The sequence below is a fragment of the Danio rerio genome, chromosome 21 (assembly GCF_049306965.1).
Source record: "Danio rerio strain Tuebingen ecotype United States chromosome 21, GRCz12tu, whole genome shotgun sequence".
Lineage (NCBI taxonomy): Eukaryota > Metazoa > Chordata > Actinopteri > Cypriniformes > Danionidae > Danio > Danio rerio.
The window spans coordinates 30182995-30201300 of record NC_133196.1 but is presented as its reverse complement, the minus strand read 5'-3'; the positions used below and the strand labels follow the sequence as shown (position 1 = coordinate 30201300).

The window sequence follows — 18306 nt, the reverse complement described above, 5'->3', positions numbered from 1 at the left end:
TCCATTTAAATCCTGTTTTGCTTTTTTTCAATGTGTTCAAAATAATGAGAGTGTTTACATCGCAGAAATGTAAGGCTCTGCCTTCTTCCTTTCTGTCTGTTCCTGTATTCTCTCATTGTGAGCGGGATTCAACACGATTAAGATCATTTTATTATAGCAATTAATTTTTTAAAAGTGAAAAGTAACCTGCATAAATAAAAAAAAGCAATTCAGATATTATTACTTAATTTTTATTGTTACATTATTGCACAACTCGCATTACATTTAATGCATAACTCCCAACACTGGTCACAATCAGGAAGAAAAATGGTTGCAGCGTCCAGTTCATGTGAACTTTTACAACATAGTTTTCTGACTTTCCGGCTTTCTATGGGCAACACATCACACACAGGATGCTTATAATACAGTATAGTTTATTAGTTAGAGCATACAATAAAGTTGTTAGATTTCATGACTTAATCAACACCAATATTTTCTCACTCTATTTACTGACTCAAGTCAGTGTTCATTTCTAATTATATACTTTGCGTTGCTGATTTCTGAATATTTATAGTACTTTAATTATTAATCTATGCTTAATTTTAAAATGTAACTTGAAATGTTAACTGCATTTTATTTGTGGGGATTTTCAGTAGGTGTGTCAGAAGATTATTAATCCTTGAAAAATCAATACACAACCAATTCATTCAAACTAGTGACATAGTCCAATAATAGCAGAGACACAGAATTATTTTTAGGCTATAGCCTAGTCTTAATACATGTTTTTCTAAGCTCGATTGACATCTACTTACAATCAGGGTTTATAAGTAGGGCCAGATGGAATCTGCGGATGTTTTTTGCTATTTCTGCGAAGAATTTTGGTAAAAGTCTGCGGATTTTTGCGGAATGATTTTGGGAGTATCATAACTAAAACCTTAATATGTGAAATAAAAAATATAAAAAAAATTATATCTTTTTAACTTTTATTTAATGTTTAAAATGTAAACCCAGTTAGATTTACTTTATTTGGTAAATAAAGCAAGTCTTTCATATAATATATCTAGTAAAAGACAGAAAATATTACTGTAAAAACTGTATTGTAGATAAATCAGATGAACATTTTCACATTAATCAATAATATTACTGAAATTAATTAAAAACTGAATGAATATAGATTTACACACATTTACTCAAGTAAATAAACAGAATTAATGATGAACTAAAAATCTGCAGAAAATCTGCTGAATTCTGCGCGCACAGATTCCGGATGGGCCTACTTATAAGCCAGATCCGGAGCCAGCACCTCATCTGGCTTGTTCATGCTGCAACTGTGCATGTTAACTGGAAATTTGCCATCAATTTTTTTTTAGCAGTAACAAAAAATGTAAAAGATTGCCGGTCATTTTGACACATTAGATTTTGTCGTAAGCTAGGCCTTATTTTATTGGAGTTATAAAATAATTACTCTAATAACATGGTACACTTGACACAAAACATTTTTGAATGGTTTGATTTCTCATTCATCCCTTCATTGATTTCACAAATCATTCAAACAATGAAGTGTACTTTTGGGATGGAAATTAGCATCATGACATTCTGCTAAGAGGCAGTTAACACACTTTTTAATGTTCATGTATTTTTGTTTTAAAGATGATCAGACTGCAATGTCAAGTTTACAGTGCTATAAATTAAATTCAGGGAAATTCTGTTGTTCATTTGTTTATTAAATCTATAACGCATTTTGTAGTATGCTTGTTTTTTGTTTTGTTTTTTTGTATCAAAAAGTATATCACACTCACTGTTGTGCTGGTGGTCTGAATATCAGAGATTAATTGAGGTTGAATCCCAGCTGTGCTGACATTCAGTACAGCAGTAGTCTTGTGAAAGTTGTATTGATAAACCATAAACTCAGACACCCTGATGAGCTTGTTTAGTCATTTATAACTGTCCCCAAATGTATGTATGTGTGTGCTTAAAGTATATGTGCAAACAGAACATCAGGGCAGATGTATTGAGAGCTGTGTTGTCGTGATGGGAATTGGCCTAGAGAGAAAGTCACTGGTGGATTCGCCAGTAGAGCAGATCATAGACGCCAGAAAACGAAACACTGCATTTTTAGATCAGACTGAGCCACGCACACTCAAAACAACATTCTGACAGATGTCTTTGCGATGGTGCAGACTGTAACATGTACATTTAATGAGATCTTTTTTTTTGCCAAGAACTATTAGCTGGCTCGAAATTTTTCTGTGATCATCTGATATGTGCCATTTTTTTGGAAAATCTGAACAGAAACTCTTGCTTTCCTTCCTTTAAAAAATACCATGCATTTGTTTTTTTAATATTTAATTTGTTAGTTCCAGCTGCCTGTTCAGTATAGCCAGCATACTTATTTTGACAACTTGTAAGACTTTTTAAGGTGGAATGGAAGGAAATCACACTACAGCAACTCAATGGATTTAGGCATGTAGATGTGGTCAAGATGAAGATCTGTTGCAGTCTTACTGAGCATCAGAATTGGAAATAACAATGATTTAAAGTCCATGTAAACTGGAAGTTGCTGAGACTTCTTTTTTTTCAGTATATTGATGTACTTCCAACTGAAATGGAATGTTGAGAAGGGACAGGGCTTTCATTTTGCATCATTCATTCATAGCAAAGTAATGGTAAGAGAAGGTATTAATATACAGTTTCTCTGGAAGCCCTCAGCTTGACGCCAACAATGGATTTTATTCAGTGGATTAACTTGCATGGATTAATTATTCACCCTCATAACAACAATGTGAGCTAGCAAAATAACCATTGTACATTTTGATTTCACATAGACTTTAAATAAGGGTGTATCAACAGATTGCCTTGTGTTAAAGAGCCCCTATTATTAATTAAAAAAGGTCCTATTTTGGTTTTGAGGGTGTCCAGGGGCTTGTACCCTCAGGCTGATACGCATGCAAGGTCAAAAAACACTTTCATTGTCTAATATTCTGCATTTATTTTTATCTAATTATCCCAACAACTCCCATAAGATTCACTCAGCGATTTATTTGTTCCCAAACCCCTCCTTTGCACGATGCTAATCTTCGTTGATCGATCCGTTGACCCGTTCTATTGCGATTGGTTAACTGTGTTCGGCGTGAGACAGAGAGAAATGCCCACCACGGCTTGTCAACATTGTTGAAGTAGTCAGACTGCAGAGTATATGTTTTAGCCCAATGCTGGAGTGCATTAAAGCAATGCAGTTTAACACCAGCATATTGCTCTATTCTTAAACATGATACATTCAGTATTAATCCACACAGTGGCATTTTGAAACTTGACCACCACACGTGTGTAGAAACAGCTGATGTTGTTAATGGTAGAGAATGGCAAGCTCACAAACGCATGTAAACTAGTAAACAAAGCAGCCCGTGTCGCGTTTTTAATATTGTTTTAGATGCGATATGAGAATACAGAGTTAACCAGATACAGTACAAACCGCGTAAAGCGGTTACAAGTAACAAAACATAATCAACTCTTTTATAAATGAATCAATAGTTTTAAACACAGCGCACTTTCAGATTTAAGCCTTAGCTGGATATTTCACTTAACTTAGAGCTGTGTTACACACTGCATGGAAGGTCTTTTGATAAAACCATAATAGGGACTCTAAAGGATGTGGAGGCAAAGAATCATCCATACTTCTTGATGTGAAATGCATTTCAAATTCTTTACCGTATGGCAAGCTGTTGATTATCCTGCTTATTCTGTGGTTATTTGCTAAGAGATGTTAATAAAAGTACATTTAGCTATTTTTAGTGCAATATTTGATTAAATTTGACATCATGATAGATTTCCAAGTATCCGCTATTAATTCAGTCACAGAGAGAGATCCATGTGTGTGTTTGTGAAGGACATGAGCATGTCTAATAGCTCATATAATGTATTCGCTAAATTTTCACATTTATTTTGGAGCTTATTTGTAAGTTGGTTGATCAACATTAGCTCCTGGATGAAGCACACATCAGTGTCCTCGAGATCAAACAAATAGTTCAAGGCTCCATCAAAAACAAATGAAAAATGTTTCATTAAAAACTTAGCTTATAATCTATTGATTCATAAAATTATAGTATAGTAAAGCATCTGTCTCTTTTATTGATATCCATCAAATAAAAACAGCATCTGGTCTCCTACACTGTAATAGGTATATCGTTATGTTTGTTTTGCTGACCTTGCAGGCTTGGCTTCAATACATTCATCCATGTTTAAAAATAACACTCTCTCAACATAGATAGCCACATCACTTCTTTTCTGAAAAAAAGTGTCTGGTTTGTTCAATGTTTCGGTTTCTCCAACATCATCTTCTCTTCAGATGGCCTAATCTGTTGTGATTAGTCAAAAACAAATGCTCATTATCATATCAAAGTTTTGGTCCCACTTTATATTAAGTGGCCTTAACTAATATGTACTTACACAGGATTAAATAGTTTGTTACAATGTACTTATTGTGTAAATACATGTATTTACTGTGTACTTATGCTTGTTTAAATACATGTATGTAGTTACATCTGTAATTAACTTTTGTAATTACATTTGTAAATACACTGTTGACCATGCCTTACACCTCAACCCACCCTTAAACCTACCCATGCCACAAAACCTGTCCATAACCCAACCTCTATCCCAACTCAAAAGCACCACAAGTGTTCTCAAATACATTATAAACACAGTAAGTACATTGTAATTATTTTTTGATGTAAGTACATAGTAGTTAAGGACACTTAATATAAAGTGGGACCAAAGTTTTAACCCAAGAGGCTTCCTCAGCGTTTGTAATCATAGTGTTATGAGCACGTCAGTATTATTGTATCAATTAAAAAAAAATTCCCTATACTTATGAAGTGCATGCACAATAGATTTGATTTGCAGCACAGAAAACAATGTCTTTGAAACATGTCAACAACACACACCAAACTTTTCCAGGTCTCTCAGTAACATCTACAGCGTTTTGAAGCATTGTTTTGAGCATTGAAGTATACAGTTTTTGTGAACAGCCAAGAAAGACCAAGAAAGGCTGAAATTATGCATTTTTTTTACTTACATAGCTTTGAGCAGAAAGTAGGTAGAAATCTTCAAAATTAGTCCTTTCACGCACAATATATCGGTGGCCACAATGACATATAATGTTTCAAAACAAAAAAATATTCAAAATTGACATGCGTCATATAACATTAGTTATTAAATCAAACAAATAGGCTCCTACAACAAATATTCAGATATTGCAGAAAAGGACATTGTGATGTTTTAAAGAATAGTGTTGGAGATTTAGCTACCCTTTATTGTTCTCATATTTCTGACAAATATTTGAAGTTATTAAGCAGCTGTTTCCTTGAAAAAGACATGATAGTGTCATTAGAAAATTTAATACATTTTAATCTTTGTTTATACATGTAGCTTAATTCATATTTGTATTTATTTGATATATTTTTATTTCAATGTTTAAATATTTTTAAGCACTAACTATTACAGGAAACAGATTCTGATACTGTTAAACATTTCATTGTGTTAACTGTTCAGTTAAATCTTCACTGTGAAGTACTGAATTGAAAATGACGTTATTTTAATATTGTCAGTCGTGAACTGAAATGGGATGGTCTAAGGCTTGAAACTCCTGGGCTGAAAAGGAGTCCCACCCTGGCCCTGGTAGCTAGCCATGGGGATTTTCATCGGTGCCTTACACGTGTTGTATTGGTATGAAAGCGACGTGATGGTATGGTATGGTTTTACCCGTATTCAAAATTGGTCACTTGCTTTTAACCCATCCAAGTGCGCACACACATTTTGATTGAGGAGTGAGAGCACACAAACACACACAGTGAGCATACACCCGGAGCAGTTGGTAGCTATCGCTTTGGGGAGCAATTAGTGGTTAGGTACCTTGCTCAGGGGCACCTCAGCTGGGTATAGAAGATAGAGAGAGTGCGGTTCATTCACTCTCCTGTCTTCCTGCTTGGACTGGGAATTCAGCAATAACCTTTCGATTACAAGTCCAACTTCCTAACTATTAGGCAGCAATTGCCCCCAATTAGCAAAAACGTTCATACTAACATCTGAAAAAAAAACCATAATGGACACTTTTCACCAGCAAAACTGTGATCAGTATGCTCTTTCTTGACCCTTTAACATGTATGATCACACTGATGTGATCAGTTTTGGCTGGTCCCTTGGGCATGCGGTCACGTTCAATGGGTTGCATGATTAGCTGATAAATCAGCGGTCCCACTTTATATTGTGTCACTTATACCTGTGAACTTACACAGTAACTAGTATGTAGCTATAGTGTATGTACACATTGGTACATATATTTACATATGTAATACGGGTGTAACTACACACAAATAACAACACACTGAAAGTTCACTGTGCAAGTTCAAATGTGTAACAAGACATTAATCATACAATCTTTGGTAAACGACCCCTTTAATGTGAATTACTGAGGTGATTCTGCAGTTTATCTTAGAACAACATATAAGCATAAGGCATTTGCATATTTCTACATAAACTTATACTTTTTGGTAGAAGCTTGCTGTTGTTAAACAGTTGCACAATGGCCTAGGTCCTATATATTACACAGTAATTTGTGATTATTTTACACTCTATATTGAGATGACAGTTCCTCAGGATTTACCCTGTAATAACACTGGTATCACAGATGAAACACTATAATGCAGCGTTAGTTCTGCCATTCTTATTCTAATACAGTGATCAGAAGTACATTGTGTGCAAATAGGGGTGGAAGTGGGAAAACACCTGCAAGTACATATTGTAGTTACACAATGCACTTATGCAATTCTTGTTACAGACAAGTACAGACAGACTGTACTTTTTTAGTGTTATTACCACTGTCCTGTTACAGTGATTTAAGCTCGCAATGATTCGCATCTAATACCCCAGTTTGTCATGGGGGCATGAATGAAATGTTCATAAGTGAAAGTTAAACTGCTAAACTGCAGTTAAAGTCGAGAAATTGAAGATGAAACACCCAATCCACATAAGCCTCTGCAGGAAACGTGAATAGCCTGGTGATGCAACATTCAAAAAGTACTTCACGTAGTTATATTAGTGTCTCATTCAGATTAAGGCAAATAACTTTTACTGATGTCCATGTAAACGTAGTCAGTAGTCTTCAAAGTAAGTGGACATCCTGCTGATGTGATTCAGAAGGGTACTTTTTTGTCAGATGGCTCACCGGTTTGACTTTCATTCATTCTCCGTCATTGGTTTTAAAAAGCATCTGGTCCATTTTATTTGTATATATTTTACTGGAACACATCAACTCTACAGGTGCCTGATAGTTAGCTGTGGAGCTAATGTTAATCATATTATTCTCTCTAGTGAACACATAAAAATCCCCCCTTAATAGGTGCTGGTGCCCCCCTGGTGAGGTGCGCCATGCAGTTTGGAAACCCCTGCTTTAAACTACCCCCACAGCACAGACTAACATGATGGTGCCCAGAGTGGGGTGTAACGTTTAATGTGCAGTAATTTCTCATCAGTTTCTTTTCACAGTGTATTCTAATTACATTTATGAGGAACGCAGTAATGTAACGAATTACATTTTAAATTTGTATGATTTTATTATAGTTACTAAAAATTAATGTGATTGCGTTACTTACATTACACATATAGTTTTTGGAAGAAAAAAGCTTATTTTTTTTCTCGTTCTCTGCTGCAACGTCAGTTAATAAGCATGCGCTTTTAAATTGCTGGAGAGAGTGAGCTGAAATGGTTGCTGTCAAGAGTGGTTGCTTTCTCAAGTGGAAATTCAGACATTACTTTGATTTCATTGAGCGTAAAAACAAAAATATTACTGTGAAATGCAGTCTAAAGAACTTTCAACTGCTTTTAACTTGACCAGCAATTGTACTTGAATAGAAAGCATTCTACGACAATACTCGTCGCTAAGGAGGACACCGGCGCTCAAAAACACAGTGGACTATCTCAGCCTAAACAGGCTTAATTTAATTTTTGCGCAGTATCGGGAGTGAAGGTATCTTCTGTACGTGAAGAGAAGCGTAGCTGCTCTTGGGGCCATTCACATAACGCGTCTTTTGTGTGCACTCGCATTCCCCAGGCACACACAGTTGAAAACCGCGAGTCACATGACAAGAACTGACCAATCAGCTTCATACTTTGCAATATACACATTTCGGCAGACTAATTACCTCAGACAAACATAGAACACTCAAACACTGCAGTGCTTTTGAACACTATGGATGCCAATGGTTAATGGTATCCAGTTTTTTTCATGTCTTCTTTTGTGTAAAAAACAAACAAACAGGATTGGAAAAAGTGAATAATGAGAGAATTTTAAGTTGTGGTTGAACTCTTTATATCTTTTAAATATGTCAAGCTGCTGTGATCAACCCATTGTAATGTTTTTCAGTGAATATTAAAATACTGAAAGAGCTGCAGTATATTTTGTATTTTTATCGGTATAATTTATATGTTTTAAAAGGAACTTTAAAGTAAATCAATTAGTAATCTGATTATTTTTTACATGAAGTAATTGTAATCAGTAATTGTAATCAAATGTAATCAGATTACAATTTACCAGTAGTAGTCAGTAATTTGTAATCTATTACTTTTTTAAAGTAACTTTCCCAACACTAGTGGTGCCCAGGGATGGGCAAAAATACATTGAAATGTATTTTAAAATAAAATACCAAACACCAAATCCTGCTTATTTGATTCAGAAGGGCAATTTTTTTGTCTGACGCTAACCGGTTTGACGTTCATTCACCGTCATTCATTTTAAAAAGCAACCCGTCCATTTTATTTGTATATGTTTCACTCAAACGCATAAACTCTACAGGTGCCTGGTAGTTAGATGTGAAGCTAACATTAATCAGATTCATTCTAGTGAACTGCATCCATGTTAGCATGTCACGTTTGATGTTGTAATTTCATAATAGAAATACACACCGGTTCGAAGACTCGTTCTAGGCACCTACTGTGCAATTCAGCCAGATTTACATCCGCGCTAAAATATCAAGGTGAAAATCATCATAGCTTGCGTAGAACAGACCCAGAGAATAGATTAATGGCGATATTTTTTTTTATTGCCCGATAAGAGTCTCGCGTTAACGCAGCATGTAAACGCTGTTAACGACCCACCACTAGTTCTTTCACATATTGAGATTCGGAATATAAGATATTATGCAATATAGTTAAGATGAAAAAAAAAACTCATGCAGGGGGGTCAGCGAGAGCATATGAAACTTGCGTGTGGAAGGGTAAAACATCTGTGGGCAACAGCATCAAAACAAAACTCGTAACCTTGATTAAACATTCATCTCTCGCAGTGTCAGAGTCTCTCTACATTATCATGCTATCATACGTGCTCTTTCCCTCTACATGTGCAGAAATCCTCCAGGCCATCAACAGTGGCTCATACTGGGTTGTGTGTTCCCTTTCCCCAGGCTTGCTCATATAACTCAGGGCTTTGTAGTTCTGCACACCACTCCATTTGCCTTGCTCCCCACCGCCAGCCGTGCTGCTGTGTAATAGATTCTCTGCATATGCCAATGAGTACAATGAGCCTCTTGATTGATGCGTCTATCAATCGTAGATCCCCCAACCCCCTCCCTGCAGGACCGCATCCATGCAGCACTCAGATCTGCTCTGTCTCTCCAATCGCATGTTCTGCAAAAACTTCATTTGCTTGCTTGCTTGCTCCGTCATGGGAAATTAATAAGACACAGTCCAAATGGTGTGTGCGATAAGCCCTCACCCTTGATGGGCACTATTGGCTGAGAGCTCGCTCTGAAGGGCTCAGGGAACAGCCTCGCTGCTATTTATAGGCCTGGCATCGTGTGTGGCAATAGTGGGGGAGCGCTCTTGATGCCAAGTGCATGATTTGTGCCCAGGGAAGTGACAGGATGGGTGAACACGCTAATGTCATCAAAGCGTTAAGAGAGCGATGAGAAGGGTCGCATAATGTTTTAGAGGGCCCGTCTAAATGGATTAATCACATGATATACAGATGAATGAATAGCAGTTAATCATTTAATGTCAATGTTTGCAGTTAAAAGGCTTTAAGTGGAGAGGATTAGACAATGTTATATTGTTGTGGTAGCATTAATGATACACAATATACTGATTTATGACCTGGAGGTCTAGGAAGATGATTGAGATGCAAAAGTTGTTTATTTATTTTCCAAGGCAATCACACTATGCAAATTCATTTTTTAAGTAGTTGGAAAGTAAATGTGCTCTAGATTAGCGAGTTTGCATATTTAGATGCCTCATTGTGATTCTCATGCCATGGAGTCCCCATCCCAAAATGTAAACAAGTGTTTACTGTATATTGTAGTTTATGTCATGAGCTGTCACTGGGATAATGTTTTTTTTTTAAAAACCCAAAATGGCCTGTACTGGTATCTTAAAGCTGTGTGTTAGTATCTAAATTTTACATTTTAATACCTCAAAAGTACAAAAGTATACCTTTTGAAAAAGGTACTGCACTGATTTCTGATACTGTGTGAAAAATTTACTCTGTAAAAAAAAAAATCTTCAGTGGTTCTTTGAGATGGTTAAGGTGCTATATAGTACTTCCACTGTAAAAAAAAAAACCCTTTAGAGCACCATTAAGGTTCTTCAGTGGTTCTTCACTGGCTCTTTGAGGGGGATTAAGGTGTTATATAGCACCAGCAACAATAAAAAGAAATATAGGAATATTAACTAGAGCCTTAAGAGCCAATAACCTTTCAGACTTTATATATATAGTTAGTGCTGTCAATCGATTAAAAAAAATAACCAATTAATCACACTTTTTTTTTTTCAATTAATCGCGATTAATCAAATTTAAAATACTGAAACGTAAAATTTTGGCTATTCAAATTGAAAATTAATGTAAACACAAGATGAAAACTATTTAAATTCAAAATATAATTGTTTATTAGAATTTTTGTTTAACTTGTAACACAGATTTCTTCATGTAAACAACAAAACCAAAAACAAATAAACCATCAAGATCCTGGCTTGACAGCCATATTTGCAGAAATAAAAACACAGGCATGTTAGTGTAATTTGAATTTCAAAACAATCAATGCCAATGAAGAAAAAAATTATTTCCAAGCTGAATTCTAAGTGGACTGCAAAAAAAATGCCAAAGTACAGGCATTGCAGATATGGAAAATGAAAAATGATAATAATAATAATAAAAAAAGAATTGAATACAAACAATTGTACTCATTGCAAAGTTGTATTGCTGTGAGTTGAGAACATTAATAATCAAATAGAAACAATTTTGCTTAGTCCTCCTTTACATACATCCAATTACTAAAACAGTCCAGTCTGTTGACATCGGGGGACAATATGGACCTTTTCTTTTGAATGATGTTAGCTGAGAGTTCAACGCAATCTCACGGCAATTTGTAACTTTTTGATTTAGTGGCTATGGACAACGACGTTTAGGCAGGTTTATTGCTAAGAAACGCACGCGTGCACACACAGAGACACAGACCAGGGCTATGCAAAGGAGGGGGGGGGGGGGGGGGGTGCTAGAGCCACTAATTTTAACAGCACTAATATATATATATATATATATATATATATATATATATATATATATATATATATATATATATATATATATATATATATATATATATATATATATATATATATATATATATTAGTGCTGTCAAAATTAGTGCGTTAATGCATGCGATTAATTTTACATATTTAACGCGTAAAAAAAATCAACGCAATTGATGCAGTTGCAAGGTTTTTTACTTCCTGTTGTGGTCGACATGTGTTTAACGTGCAAAGAAATATGGATATATATATACATTCTGGGATTAATACATTTCTAAACATAATAGTTTTAATAACTCATCTCTAATAACTGATTTATTTTATCTTTGCCATGATGACAGTAAATAATATTTTAATAGATTTTTTTGACACTTCTATACAGCTTAAAGTGACATTTAGAGGCTTAACTAGGTTAATTAGGTTAACTAGGCAGGTTAGGGTAATTAGACAAGTTATTGTATAATGATGGTTTGTTCTGTAGAATATCGAAAAAATATATAGCTTAAAAAAGCTAATAATTTACTGTAACGGCTTTCTCACTGGCCTTCCCAAAAAGACAGTCAGACAGTTACAGCTCATCCAGAACGCTGCAGCCAGGTTTCTGACTAGAACCAGGAAATCAGAGCACATCACACCTGTCTTCAGGTCTCTACACTGGCTCCCAGTTACATTAAGAATAGAGTTTAAAGTATTATTACTGGTCTATAAATCCCTAAATGGCCAAGGACCTCAATACATTACAGATATGCTGACTGAATACAAACTTAACAGATCACTCAGATCTTTAGGATCATATAAACTAAAAGTTCCAAGAGTTCAGTTAAAGCAGGGTGAATCAGCTTTCAGCAACTATGCTCCTCGCTGTTGGAATCAGCTTCCAGAAATGATCAGATGTGCTCCAACATTAGGCATGTTCAAATCAAGACTGAAAACACATCTGTTTAGCTGTGCCTTTACTGAATGAGCACTGTGCTGCGTCCGACAGATAGCACTATTATGTTTTTCTTTTCTTTTTCATTATCTTATAACATTTTAACACATTTTTATCTGTTTTAATTATTTTTTATTCTTATTTTCTTATTTTTATTTTTCTTATTTGTTTTCATTTTCTTACACTTGTCTCTTTTATTCTTGTTTATGTAAAGCACTTTGAATTGCCACTGTATGAAATGTGCTATATAAATAAACTTGCCTTGCCTTAAAATGTTTTCTTTTTATTAAAAACTACTTTCATTCTAGGTGAAATAAAACAAATAAGACTTTCTCCAGAAGAAAAAAACATTATCAGACATACTGTGAAAATTTCTTTGCTCTGTTAAACATCATTTGGGAAATATAAAAAATAAAAATAAATAAAAAGGGGGCTAATAATTCTGACTTCAGCTGTATATGTCCCATTTTTGCCAAAAACATATATGTCCCCTACATGTATTGCAAATTTATGTCCCATATATGTCAGAAACAAAAATGGCACATTTATGTAACACATATGTCCACATATATGTCACAAACATATATGTCTCGTGTATATCAGCAACATGTTTGTGCTATATTCCATTCAATTCATTTCGAGTTTATTTTCTATAGTGATTTTTACAAAATTTAAAATTATTGCATCAAAATAGCTTTACAGAAAGTTATTATATACAGACATTGTTAACCTACAATCTTCTTGCATATTGAAGATAGCATGCTTAATGAAGTATAATAAGTGTATGGGTTGTCCTGGAAGTCTTCGATAGTTGGCATTAGGGACGTCGCTAGACGTCATTTACTGGGGCATGTGCTCCAGTAAAAATCTCCAGTGCCTCAGTAAATGCTGGTAATTCCAGAATAAAGATGTTATTCTCTATGTGTAACCAAACCAACACTGGTGACAGCAATGTAGTTTAATCAAACTGAGCATGTACGCAAAAAAAAAAAAAAAAAACATACCCATGAGCCTCACACATCGCTCCTGCTTGACGCTGACTTGCCGAAAAAATTGGCGCGCCGCTCATGTGTTGTGAAATCAGCGTCTTTTATATGTGTCAGCAAGCAGTGAGTTTTGCAAGTCGACAAAACAAAGTTTAAATAACATGATAGTGATTTTATTTAGACTAAGCATGGCTCCTTATATGAAGCAAAAAGGAGGGATGATGGGAGGGAGGTTAGACTTAATAAACCTAATTATCAGCCATGAGTTGGGTCTAAGACAACACACAACAGGTAATTCTATATCTTTTAACATCTTTTGTGTATTTTATAGAATTAGCTATACAATTTTATTTGAATGAAATTATTATTCATGCTAAATATTTCTTAAATGATCTTAGCATCACTCTATTTGTGTCTTTACATTGTTTTCCAGTTACATTTAGAATAAATGATTATTTACTTAATTATTTACTTAATTATTAAATAATTTTTTTTATTATTTTATAATTATTAAAATGTTTTGTTATCATGCTCCTTTAATATTTTTTTACTTATTATTTAAAATTTGTATATCTTTTTTCTTTTCTTCAAGCATTTCTATGGAACTCTTGTTCAAGGCAGACTTGAGTTTGAAAACCTCTGCTCTAAATCTATGTTTAAATGTATAAGTGCAATCTTATTAGTATTCAGAGGTATTTGTACATAGTGTCTATATTTTTGTTTGGATGTGCTCTGAAGCATAAAAAAAATAATAATGATGATGGTGATAATGTTAATAATATTAACAACAACAACTACCATAACAATAATAACAGCAAAAAAAATAAATCATAATAAATTAAAATGTGTGTGTATTTCAGAACCTTCCCAGGGATGGGTTGCAGCTTAAAGGGTAGTTACTGGATAGTTTGGCAGTTCATTGCGCTGTGGCGATCCTGGATTAATAAAGGGACTAAGCCGAAAAGAAAATGAATGAATGAATATATTTCATAATCATGTTAATATTTTAATATATATTTCTATGTGAGCACAGTTAAACTCTACTATTAAAATACTTTTTTAAAGTATTTTAAAATAAAGTTTAAAGTCAGTAAAAGTTTTGGGCAAAGACCTTGCATTTGTTGGATCAAAAATTTAAATCAACTTATATTTCAATAGATTCATAATTTAGTTTTTATATTATTTATTTTTTGCTAATAGCCCTAAACTAACACGTTAATTTGACAGTATTATTCATGTATGAATGCGTCATGTGCATCTGCAATGATTCACACTTATTATGACATTTCACATGTCAAACTGAGGTCTGACCTTCCCCGTACACATAAACTAAGAAAGGTTATACCCTATCACATTAATGACCTGCAGTTGACCTGTACTTGAAGTGACAGCTCTGCCATCATCACACATCCATGTAGTGGTCCATGATCTCATATTTCTCAGCAGATCCACACAGCTAAAGACACCAGTGTGTGTGTGCATGTGTGTGACTTAGTCAACAGGCCAAATGCAGCAGTCACGCATGTGTGATTCCAGCTCTTATATAAACTTGTCTCTACAGGGATTCTTGAAGAGAGGGTGGGATGTGCTCTACTGACTGTCACCATTGCACATTTGTACCATTTGTTTAGAGACAGAGTTAATGTGAAACACTGACGTGAACAAAAAAAACATTGATTTATTGGCAGGATTTACAATATTGCATAATTGCATTACTGTATGAAAAGGCAGAGAGTTACAAAAGGGAGAAAAAGGAGTGAAAATGAAATAAAAGAAAATCAATCTTATATTTTTCTGTCATCTCTTTGTCAAAGAAAGTTTCTGCTGGGTCTTGTGTGTGTTGATGCCTTTGACAACGATTATTCAGATGATTTATAGACTGTTTTTTAAGGATCTGCATCATCTTAGTTTGCTTTGTCAGTTTAAAGTTTACTGACCAGAAGGCTCTTTTTGGGTTTAGTCGTTTTATTTCTTGCATATTCCATTGAAAGTGCTGTGTGTGCTTGATTTATGTGTGTCTGTCCAGTTCTTCTTTATTAGCATATGTTGCAACAAAGGCTCATTGTGAATATGTACCCCATATACATTTCTGGGTTGCACGATTTATGTAGCCATTAGTATGTATGGCTGCATTTTGTTACAGAGCTATGGAGCGGTATGATGCCGGCGATGGCTTCTTTTCACAACGGGGTTCGAGTCTGGTGAAGAACGTTTCCAGATAGAAGTTAAAACAAAAACAAAAGGCAAAAAAAAAAAAAAAACATTAAATAAGTAAATAACAGGGTGAGAACATGGTAAGATCTGAAAACAAGATAAAAATAAGGTGGCTGTTCTTTTTCTGGATTGCTTTTGAAAACACTATCGGTTGGGTTAGGGAAGGGGGTGGGTGAGAGCATCACTCGGTGGGTCAATCCTTCAATCGTTCAGTCGACAGCAGCCTCTGGTGGATTTAAGCAAGAACAGCAGGCACTAATGGCACTCGTGAGAGAAATTCAAAATCTCAAAAGTATACACAGCGGCCTCTGGTGGATTCACGAAAACAAAAACTGCAAAAAACAAAACAAAAACTTACCTCCTTGGAAAGATTTGGAGCTCTCCAGAAATGTATACAGGGGTACGTATCCATTATGAACCTGGGTTGCATATGCTTGTGTTCACAATTACACTGGCCAGCATAAGCCTCTACTCAAAATAAATGAGTATTTGTATTCACAAGGACACTTACAGTGATGACATTTATGCTTCACAAGATTTGCTATTTTAAACAAATGATGTTCCTTTCAGTTAATCAAAAGTCCTGAGAAAAAAAGTGTTGTGGTTTACACAAAAATATTAAGTAGCACTGCATATTTCCACGTTGTGCGCAAAACCAGCATTATATATACAGTTGAAGTCGGTTCTGTAGACAGTCGGAAAAAAATTAGCTTAAAAGGGCTAATAATTTTGTCCTTGAAATGGTGTTTGAAAAATTAATAACTGCTTTTATTCAAGCCTAAATTAAAAATAAGACTTTCTACAGAAGAAAATATATTATTAGACATACTCTGAAAATTACCTTGCTCTGTTAAACATATTTTGAGAAAATTAAAAAAAAAGAAAAAAAAATTCAAAGGGGGGCTAATAATGCTGACTTCAACAGTATATACAATCCATTAATGATAATAATAGATGTTGTTTATAATAATAATAAATAACAACACTGGGGCACCAAGTCAGCACTTTGAAATAGGGCTGCACGATATTGGAAAAATCTAACATTGTGATGTTTTTTTATTCTGCGATATATATTGTGATACTAATACAATTTTATTAGATGTGTCGAATAACTATTTGGAAAGAATTTAGAATTTTAGACTGATTGTGATGATTATGTAGGGAAGTGTATATGCAAAGAATACAAGAAACAATCTACAAGCATAGATCAATTCAATAAAGAAAAAGATACAAACTAAATAAACAGCAGTTCATTATTTTTGGAGGAGTCAAACTGTATTCAGATATACAGTAATTGAATAATCAAATGTAAAATAATCCTGCATAGTCTTCGTTTTATAAACAATTCAATAGAATTTATCGTTATTTATTTTTCAAAGTAACAAACGGTACAATTTCATAGGACTGAATGCTTTCAAACCCCTCACACAGTCAAAGGCCTCATAAAACACTTGCGAATGAATCAGTTATAGTCCAGAATCAATATTCTGTATACTCGCGATGTGACTATTGCAAATCATCACTTTGCGATATCGATGCTGAAAATATATATTTTGCAGCCCTTCTTTGAAATTGTTTCTTAAGGATCATCTGATACTGAAATTGTAATGAATGTTCAATGATGCTGAAAATTTAAGCGTTGTCATCACATTAATATATTAGCTTTCAAGTATATAAAATATGATAATATTTATAAAAAAATGTGTGTTTTACTATAACTTGATCTGCCGAATAGTTTTTAAAACCCTTAAATAAATCTAGCTAGTTACCCCCTTTTAAATAGTTTCAAATCGACCACACTTTCAACAATACTGAAGTGAATGCATTTTGCCAGCAGCTAGCTTTCTGCAACTGCACTAAAGCTAAGCAGGGCTGCGCCTGGTCAGTACCTGAATGGGAGACCACATGTAAAAAGCTAGTTTGCTGCCAGAAGTGGTGTTAGTGAGGGCTGCAGTGGGCACTCATCCCGCAGTCTGTGGGTCGTAATGCCCCAGTATAGTAAAGGGGACACTATTCTGCTGAGTGAGTGCCGTCTTTCGAATCAGACGTTAAACCAAGATGCTGACTCTTTGTTTGATTGTTAAAAATCCCAGGATGTGCTTCGAAAAATCGCCATCCTGGCCAAAGTTTGCCCATTTGCCTCTGTCCATCATGGCCTCCTAACCATTCCCATATCATAATTGGCTTCATTACACTGTCTCCTCTCCATCAATCAGCTGGTGTGTGGTGTGCGGTCTGGTGCAATATGGCTGCCGTCGCGTCATCCACGTGGATGCTGCACATTGGTGATGGATATCACCCCCAATCTGTAAAGTGCTTTGAGTGTCTAGAAAAGCACTATATAAATGTAAGGAATAATAATTATTATTGTTATTTATATTGTGGATATACTGTTTAAGGATGATGGTTGGCAAAATATTGGCATTCCTTACTTCCAGTTTGTTTTCATGTACTGTAATTGATACGGTTTGTTTGAGTCTATAATATTTATAGTAACATAGCAGATCTCTGTAGGACTCTTAACATCTCATACTGGATTGAGTCTGTCTTATTTTCCTTTTGTCAATAAAGCCATCAATTAATTTTTTGTTAGGTGTTAATTAATTTATGGTGGGTCTATAT

At 34.7% G+C, this 18306-nt stretch overlaps 1 protein-coding gene across 2 annotated transcripts in view; it reads left to right on the top strand.

Annotated features, from left to right (window-relative positions):
* The window catches only part of slc8a4a (solute carrier family 8 member 4a), a 126451-nt gene that overhangs the window by 34940 nt on the left and 73205 nt on the right, over positions 1–18306 (top strand). The window lies entirely within an intron of this gene.